This window comes from Suricata suricatta, chromosome 2 (assembly GCF_006229205.1).
Source record: "Suricata suricatta isolate VVHF042 chromosome 2, meerkat_22Aug2017_6uvM2_HiC, whole genome shotgun sequence".
In the NCBI taxonomy this organism is placed as follows: domain Eukaryota; kingdom Metazoa; phylum Chordata; class Mammalia; order Carnivora; family Herpestidae; genus Suricata; species Suricata suricatta.
Genome location: NC_043701.1, coordinates 185,168,444 through 185,177,505, shown reverse-complemented (window position 1 = coordinate 185,177,505; position 9,062 = coordinate 185,168,444). Strand labels below are relative to the sequence as shown.

Below are 9,062 nucleotides of genomic sequence, written 5' to 3'. Positions count from 1 at the left end.
GGAACCCAGTGAAGGAACAGCGCTGGGAAGGGACTGGCCCGCGGAGGCATGTCTCATTCCACGTTTCTGGCCAACACGCTTTTGTGTGGCTTCAGTGTGACTCAGTGTGACTTTACAACAACGCGTCAGCACCTTCATGGTGGGGCTGCTGCAGAGCCCGCCAGGGGCCTCAGCTGCCTGGGCAGATGTCCTTGACCTGGCTCATGCAGGGGCGGGGCTCACGCAGGGGCGGGGCTCATGCAGGGGCGGGGCTCATGCAGGGGCGGGGCTCATGCAGGGACGCACTCTGCCCAGGAGGAGCCAGAGCCGGCGCAGGCCGAGACTGGCCGCGGTGACCCAGTGACCTGAGTTTTGCACCGAGTATTGATAAAGCAGGGCGGGCCACCGCACATGCCCCAAGGGAGCGGCGGCAGACACGCCTGAGGGACTGGGATTCGAGGGCTCACAGGACAGGCCCCGCTCATCATCCCTCCTGGGGGCTGATGGCTGTCCCGGGACGCTGGCCTTCGTCCTCCTGCGGCCCCTCCCTGCCTGCCCCTGTTTGTGTATATTTGTGATTCAGAATTTCTAAGCTGCTCTCTTTTATTTCCTGCTGCAGAAAACTCGACATGGGCTGCACCATCCTCTCTCAGAGCCTTTGACAGGGAGCCGCGGACGGTGTGTCCGGGGAAGGGTGTGTGTGGTTGTCAGCGGGCGTCTGGCAGGGCCCGTGGGCACCCGCCTGCCTGTCTGTCTGCTCACCCAGCGTCTCCCTGCTGACGGGCTCCGCACACTCGGAGTGGACCATAGGGACACCTTGGCTTCCTTGTGTCTTTACTCAGAGCTTCAGGGGACAATGTCTGGCGGAAACTGAGGACACTGTAGTGTAGGCAGCCCCTGCTGTCATAGCCCTGCCTCCCCCAGCCCGCCCCTCCCCCAGCACATCCTCCTCCCCAGCCTGCCCCTCCCCCAGCACATCCTCCTCCCCAGCCTGCCCCTTCCCCTCCATGAGCACATCCTCCCCCCTCTGTAGGTTCTGGGAGGAGCATCAGGCCCAGGCGGCAGCTGCCTGGGAGAGCCGGCGGGGGGTGGGAAGGGCAGGTTCTGGGGTGAGGAAGCCGAGCGGTGCTCCTCCAGCCTCAGTCACACGGGTGCGTGGTCCTTGGGGGGTTTCTGGGGATGGACGGTCCTTCTGTACTCGGGATAGGACCACGCAGCTACCGGGGGAGGAGAAATGCGCTCCTGTGTGGACAGCCTCCCCTGAGAAGATTCAGGCACGGGGTGCAGAGAGGGTGGCCAGAGGCCCTAGGGGTCAGAACTCACAGCCTTCTGGGGGATTCGTGGAGGAGGGCGAGGCAGGGGCCCAGGGGGCCTCCCCGAGGTGGAGTGTGAGCTGGCTGGGCTGATCCAGGCTGATCAGCACGGGAGGCTCTGGTGAGGAACCGCTGCCCCTGAGCCTCGGGGGCTGATGTGCCCTGAGGAATGTTCTGGGGAAATTTAGATGCTGTTAGAAACAGACAGAAAGTCCCACTGCCCCCATCGCTGCCTCCACGAGTTTGGGAGAGGGGGCTCACAGTGTGAAGGGTGCAGCGTCCTGGGCAGCGTCCTGGGGGCCCCACCACCTCCCAGCGATTCCTGACCCGAGCCCTGTGCCCAGCACCCCGGCCCCCAGAGATGCCTCCCGGCCGGCCGTGGCTCGGAGCCTCCCCCGGTGTTTGGGGGGAGGGGTGACCAAGGACTGCCCCACGGAACTGAGAGCCGGGTGGGGGGCTGGAGACAGAGAAAATGAAAATGCATCTGTTGATGTGAATTGTGCCGAGATCACCAAGCTTTCAAACACGTCAGGATTTATCAGCTGTGGATTTTTTCTCCTTCTTGAAGATATTTTCAATTACACTTTTCCTTTTTAGATAAGTGCAGACTTCGGTGCAACGGTGAGAAACGGCACGGGGCCCCCACGCACCTGTTCCCCGGCTCCCGCGGCGGCCACGCCCGGGACCTCGGCACAGCCAGCTCCCGGCGCTGCTGCTGCCCCCGCCGGGGCCCGTGCTCTTGGATCTTGGTCCCCACACAGCGGCCGTGCACTGTGACCCGGCAGCTACCTGGAGGGCAGAAGCGTCCAGAACAGAAAGCACTGAGTTGGGACCACGGGCACCCGGAGAATTCCCCAGGACGCTCCGCCCCGCAGAGCCGACCCGCGGCCGCACACCCCCCTGCACGCACCTGCGGCGGCCGCGCTTCCACGGGCGCACACGCGTCCCAGCGGACCCGCTCCGAGCACAATGCAAACCCAGATCTTCGGTGAAACGAATGCCTTCCGAGCGACGGGCTGGGAGGCGGGCGTGGGGAGAGCGCGGCCTCGCGTGGAAGGACAACCCGAGTGCTTCCTGGAAGCCACCCGGGCACTTCTGCAGACAGCGGTCACGTCATCGCGGCCACCCGGGGCTGTGCTGGGAATCCCGGCGGGACGTGTGGGAGAGGCCAGAGGGGGGCTGAGGGGGCCGTTAGCGGACGGGGCGTTTCCGTGTCCCGATAAGTGACTCTAAGCTGGACACAAAAACCACACACACGGTTTCCTATGACTCGTTAGTGGCCATCGATGGGGAGGTGTGGCTAATGAGGAGCGAGTGGCAATGGACGCAGTAGGCACGAGGCCCAGAGAGAGAGATGATGGGGGCGGGAACAGGGCGGGTGGGAAGGGGGCGGAGAGAACCACCCCTATGGTAAAACCGGAGTAAGGGCTTTCATCCTGCTGTTGCTGTGGGGGACACACCGTCACAGAGCCCTCGGGCCTGAGGACACACATACGTCACCGTGCAGCAACATCGTCAGGGCGGAGACCGGGGACCCCGGAAGGAGTGGGACGCTGTTTGAGAGACAGAGTTCTCTGACGGCCCTGGAGGAAAGCCTGGCCCTTCACTCCTGTTCAATGGACTTTAAATGCGGGGGCGGGGGGGCACGATGCTCCTGACTGAAGAAAGGATCTGTGTTCTAACATGAGCGACACCCGAGTGGTTCTGAGTACTTCCTGGGCTGGAATCTCATGGATTATAATATGCCCGTTTGGCTCCTGGAGTTGGTGGAACTCCAGAGCTGGTGTGAACTTAGAGATTCCCGTCGTCAGACTCCCTTTCACACCGCCGAGGCGGGCTCAGAGGTGTGAACGCTGGCTCGCAGCCGCACAGATCAGAACCCAAACGTCCCGACGCTCAGCCAGTAGCGCAGGAAATGCAAGCGGAAGCATGTGTCAGACGTGGCGGGGGGAGGGGGGCTCCAAACCCTGTCACAGAAAGAACCGTGAGCCCAACAAAATGACCGGAAAGCTTTCCAGTGCCCTGGAAGTGGACCAAACCCCGCGATGAGTGGACGCACTTATTTGTGAACCCACGGAGCTCTGGGGAAGACCGGAGGCCCACGGTGTTCTTGCCTCTGCCCCTCTGCTCCCAGCGGCTCTGCCCGCCGGGTCCTGTCGCCGGTCAGTCAAGGGCGGGCCACGCGCCGCCAGCCGCTTTGTGCTGGAGGGAGGCAGCTCCACTCGGAGCAACAGGGGAAAAGCCCTGCCCGGAGTCTGAGATGGCTGCCTGGGGCAAGGAACAGACTAGAAACCCAGCACGGAGGGACTGGAAAGACACAGGGGTCATCCCCACGTGTCCCCGCTGGGCGCCTGGGTGCAGAGGCACAGGGAGGACCTAGAAGGGCTGGCGGATGGTAAGCGCGGGGGTGGGGGTGGGGGTTGACAAAATCCGCACTTGGAATGCGGTGCTGAACCGGACACGAGTCCACACACACAGGCGGGCGCCTCGCCCAGCGGGCATTTCCGCCCAGGTCCTGCCCGGCCGCTGGCTGAGCACAAAGCTAAGCGGAGGCAGCGGCTGCCCCTGGGAGGGTAGGCAGGAAAGGAACCCGCCGCACTAACAGTAACACGAGACAAACAAGATGGGCTTCATGCAGCCGGGAAACAGCGGGACACTTAACCCAGGAGAGACGCCACGTGACAGCAGAGACAGCACCGCTCACGTGGGCGCCCAGGTCCAGAGTGGCTGCAGTGTTAGCGAGCAGATCCAGGGTTACTCTCGCACCAAAGCCAGATGAGGCGTCACAAGGGGAGAAAACTGGCGCCAGCTTCCCTCATGAAGGTAGACGCAAAACTCCTCAACTAAATTTTAGCGCTGAGTCTAGCAACGTATAAATCAGGGGATGGCTGATGGGCTCTAGTCCGGGAAGAGAAGGCGGCGTGATGTCTAAGATGAATTAGCGAGCTGCGTCATAGCAATAGAACACACGATCATCTCAATAGATACAGAAAAGGCTGTTGACGAATCCTTACCCATCCCAGGTGAGGGCACTCAACAACGGAACCAGAAGGGAGCGCCCACAACTGGATAAACGACACTAACCACTCTCAGCTCAGGTCGGACCTAACGGTGAGAGACCGGGCTCTTTTCCCCAGGACCAAGCCCGAGCAGAGAACAGCCACTCCTGGCCGTCGTCAGTGTGGGGAACCACCTGCCACCCCGTCCAGCCAGACGCATCACGGTTGGAGAAGAAGTAAAACTAACTTTATTTGAAGATACACAGCTATATATAGAAAACACTAAAGATCTCTGAGAAACGACCAGAAATAATAACACAAGTTTAGCAATGTTGCATAATGTAGGATCAATAAAGAATATATTGTATTTTTACATGCAAGTGATAAACAATTTAAAAATGAAATCAGGAAGATCAATCCATTCACAACAGTTTTAGAGAAAATACTTAGAGGTAATTTGAACAGTGGAAGTGTAAGACTTGTGCCTGGAAACTGTAACACATCCCTGAATAAATTACAGAAGAAATCACTGAATAAATTACGGAAGCACTAAATAAACAGTCCAGGCATGTGTCGATTCTCCTAAAACTCATCTATAGAGTCAACAAAGTCTCTCTGGAACTTTTTAAAACAGAAACTGACAAACGGATCCTGAATTTCATGGGGACGTGCAAAGGACACAAAGTAATAAAAGTAATTTTGAAAAAAGAAGAACACGGTTGGAAGACTTACTCCACTTACATCAAAAAGCATTAGTGGGGCACCTGGGTGGCTCCATCAGTTACGTGTCTGATCAGCTCAGGTCACGATCTCGAGGTTTGTGTGTTTGAGCCCCACGTCGGGCTCTGCGCTGACAGCTCAGAGCCTGGAGCCTGCTATCGATTCTGTGTCTCCCTCTCTCCCTCTGCCCCTCCCTTGCTCGCACTCTGTCTCTCCTTCTCAAAAAGAAATAAATATTTTTAAAAAACAGTAATATACAAAGCTTTCGTAATTAAGACCACTGCGTGTATTGGTATAAAGACAGACATATAGTCAGCTGAACAGAACTGAGAGTCCAGAACTTAAACCCTTACATATATGGCCAATACGTTTTCAACAAAGGTACAAAGACAAATCAGAGGGAAAAGAGAATCTTTTCAGCAAAGGTACTGGGACAATTCTATATTCACACGCAAAAACCTAGTATGCTCTCATCTCAAACCACACACAAAAATTAACTCGAAGTGGATCAAAGACTGAATGCATGAGAGAAAATCACAGAAGCTCCAGCATAAAATAGAGCACAAATCCTTCATGACCTTTCGGCAAGCGAAGAATTCTTAAAGGCACGAGCCATGAAAGAACAGTGGGTATGTGTGGATATATTAAAATTAAAAACTTCTGTACTTTGAAAAGCACGATTAAGACAATAAAAACACATGACAGAAACTGGGGAGAAAATACATGCAAATCGTAACCCTGACAAAGGCTTTGCATCCAAAATATGTAAAGTGTTCTTGCAGCTCAACAAGAAAAAACAACCCAATTTTGAAAAAGTGGATGACTGGAAGGAAAACAGACAATGGCCGAAAAGGTCCTCCGTGTCGTGGGAATTGGAGACTGGGAACTAAGGTGGCACCCTGGGGGTCGAGGGGCTGACCGGAGAACAGTGCACCTTCACTAAGAGTCGCTGTGGGTGGGCCGAGCAGCAACGCCCCCAGGGAACACAGACCAGACGGGGCCCAGCGCGGTGGGGCACGTCCCGGGGTCAGGACCCCCGCCAGGACCATCCCCGGGGGAGAGCGATGGATGCGTCTGCACCGAACTTGGGCGTGCGCGTTCACAGCGGCAGAATTTAGGGTTTCTCCAAACCAGAAACAACCTTGAGGTCCATAAAGTAGAGTAAAATGTGGTCTGGCCACATCATGGACGACTTTTGAGCCACAAAATGGAATGAGCTGCTCATTTATTCTAACCTTCAAAGCCATGGCGTGTGATGCCGTTGCCCGTCCAGAAAGGGCACATTTAGAGAGAGAGAAAAAAAGTCCCTGGGACTGGGGGTGGGACCTGAGGTCCACCGGAGACAGGCATCAGGGAACATTCCGGGGCCGTGCAGATGCTCCAAAACTGGCTTGTGGGGCGGCTGGGCAGGTCTGCACCTTCACTAAGAGTCGCTGGGTCACCGAGGGGTTCAGACTGCGCATCCCCGGAGCTGTTTCGGCGGCGCCCTGGCTTCTCGGGCACGGCCGTGGGCACAGGCGCCTTGTAGCTGCACTCACCGCTGGGCAGCCTTGCACCCTGGAGGCAGAGGCTCAGCCTCTGGGAGACACCCTTGTCTTCTGGGGTGACACCAGCCTGACCACCGTCACGACCTGAGACGGCTCTTCCTGCCACCCGGGGGGCTCCGGTGTCCTGCCCGCCCTCATCTGGGCACTACCCCTCTCCTTCACCATCACTGCCCAACCCCTCACTCCTCTTTTCTTTCTTCTGTGCCCCCCACTGGGTCCACACTGTCTCGTCTTCCACAGGGGTCACGGGAAACGTGTTTGTCCCCGACTTGGATGGGCACGGGGCTGCTCCTGGCTGGAGGCACAGCTCACGGGGTCCTGCCAGCCTGGTTCACCCAACCTCAGGGACCCATAGCGGGAGTGTGAGCCCCCTGTTCCCCCTGTCAGGTGCCCCCAGAGGTGGGGCTTCCCTTCGAGTTGGTGTAAACTCAGGTCGTGAGCAGGATGCCGTCACAGAGAAGGCGCTGCTGTTGTCATTCTGTCCCGAGTCGGAGGCCTCACAGAGGTGATGAACCAGTGGCTACAAGAGGACGTGAGGTGTCAGCAGAGCCCACAGGGGCCGGTCTGGAAGGCACGCTGGAGAGCCACCGCTGCTTGAGAAGGGGAAGGGGTCCGTTCCCACCTTGGCGCACGCCCTCTCTCCTCCAGATCCCGCCTGGAGGGCCGGACACCCGCGTAAATCAGCCCGGACGCTCCCCAGGGCCTGTGTTGAGCTCACTGGACGCCCCTCTCATGGAGGGAGGAAGCGCTGGACCTTCAGAAGAGAGCAGACACATCCCTTTTTCCTAAATATTGAAAATACTTCAAAACTTAAACTCCACAAGAGCTCACATTTGTCACCTGGCTTCCCCGGGGGCTGCTCTTGACCATTTTTAGTATTTAAATTGAATCTTCAAACATTGCAATTATTGGCTCTCCCTTTCCTATTGAATACATTTTGTAAAGGCTGCATTTATGGAATACAGATTCCGAGGAGATGGATTTTCAAAGCCCAGGATTCGTGGAGTCTAGACAGTGCACTATTTTGACAGAAAAGCATTAACATGCATTTGTACCTTCTGAGAGTCGGCTCATTTTTCTTTCTCAGGCACATTTTAGAGAAAGCCACCAGCTGGGCAGAGCTTGGCAAACCCGCCGGGTGCGGGCGGGCTGTCCACACGCCCAGCCTAGGGGCGTGTTCTGGGCGGCTCTGGGCCGCGGGACAAGGCAGGGTCCGGCACCTCGAATCTCTCCTGTGGCACTTCTGAGCCGTGGGACTCGTGATCGCCGACCGGAGGTCCTGGCTCTGTTTTGTCCTTGAGATGATCAACTGCGTAACGACTAGGAAGGACCAGTTACGTTCAGTGAGGCTTTCTGGTCGGCTCCCTCTGAATCACCACTGTCGGCGCGGATGCAGCCGGATGCGCGGGCTCCTCTCTCCGAGGGAACCACATTTCACCATTGGAGTCACAGGTGTGACGCAATTGCTCCGATGATCGATCACCTCAAGTAGTTGAGGTTAATAAGCTACTTCCTCGCAGTAATATGTGACTGGGGTACAGTTTGATCAGAATTTTTAAATAAGAAATTTCAATATATAAAAAAAACACATGCCCTGATTTAGCAAACCTTAATAGTCATAGATCCAAATTCACAATTAGAAAGCATTATGCTCTGCTTGATGGGAAAATACTCTGAGTCAATCCAGATACCTTCGAAGAGAAGTACCTCTAAGGGAAAAACGTATGTATTGAAAAAGATGACTTTAACCCTTCGACAATGTGGAGGGTGGAAATGACCCCAGAATGCACGGAGCCCTTATGACGAGCGTTGAAGGGACGCAGAGGACGTCACTCTGAAGTTACGAACAGGATGCTTCCTAAGGAGGCGTCAGCAGGCTGCTCGCCGCTGGGCCACCGCACGGGGAGCCATTGGTTCCAGGACATAAGGGTCACAAACCCCCGTCGCAGGGATCTGTCCGGCTCCTTCCAGGCGTTTTACCACCAGACACGTGACTTGTCCAGCCAGGAACTCGTTCTACCAAAGTTGACCGAACCCAATCACAACCTGGGGTTCGATGTGTGGCCACAGTTTGCGCTTCTGCTGCTGCTCACGGTAGAGACGTTCATAGGGCGCCAGAGAATGGCTGACCGCGGGCTCCCCGACAGCTCACTGAGCAGCTCAGAGCAGGAAACCCCCACGTTGGCTAAGCACGCCGAAACCAGACAATTATGATAATGGGATGCAAATTCATATTCCAGAACCCCAAACAGAAGTGAACATAAAGGGAAAAACCTTCTCTGTAGCGAAGAACAAGTTCAGGCATTTAATCAAAGTAAAAAGTGCTGTGGGCACCATCTGGCTGCCGGAGAAGCGGTCTTGAACCTGGGAACGTGCGTGATCAAAGAGCCTTCTGTGTATGGGGCGTCCAGTCCCAGCTGACAGGCCGCCCGTGATTCATGAGGCTGGAAAACAGCAGGGAGAGCTGGCCTGTGGGGAGGGGGAGGGGGAGGGGAGCTGGCTGG

The 9,062-nt window shown here is 56.6% G+C and overlaps 1 long non-coding RNA gene across 1 annotated transcript; it reads left to right on the top strand.

Moving 5' to 3' along the window:
* The first annotated feature begins 596 nt into the window (after positions 1 to 596).
* LOC115274073 lies at positions 597 to 2,561 on the top strand. The gene is made up of 2 exons (XR_003901078.1): positions 597 to 657; positions 1,890 to 2,561. It is a non-coding gene; the product is annotated as an uncharacterized LOC115274073 (long non-coding RNA).
* Positions 2,562 to 9,062: the final 6,501 nt, after the last annotated feature.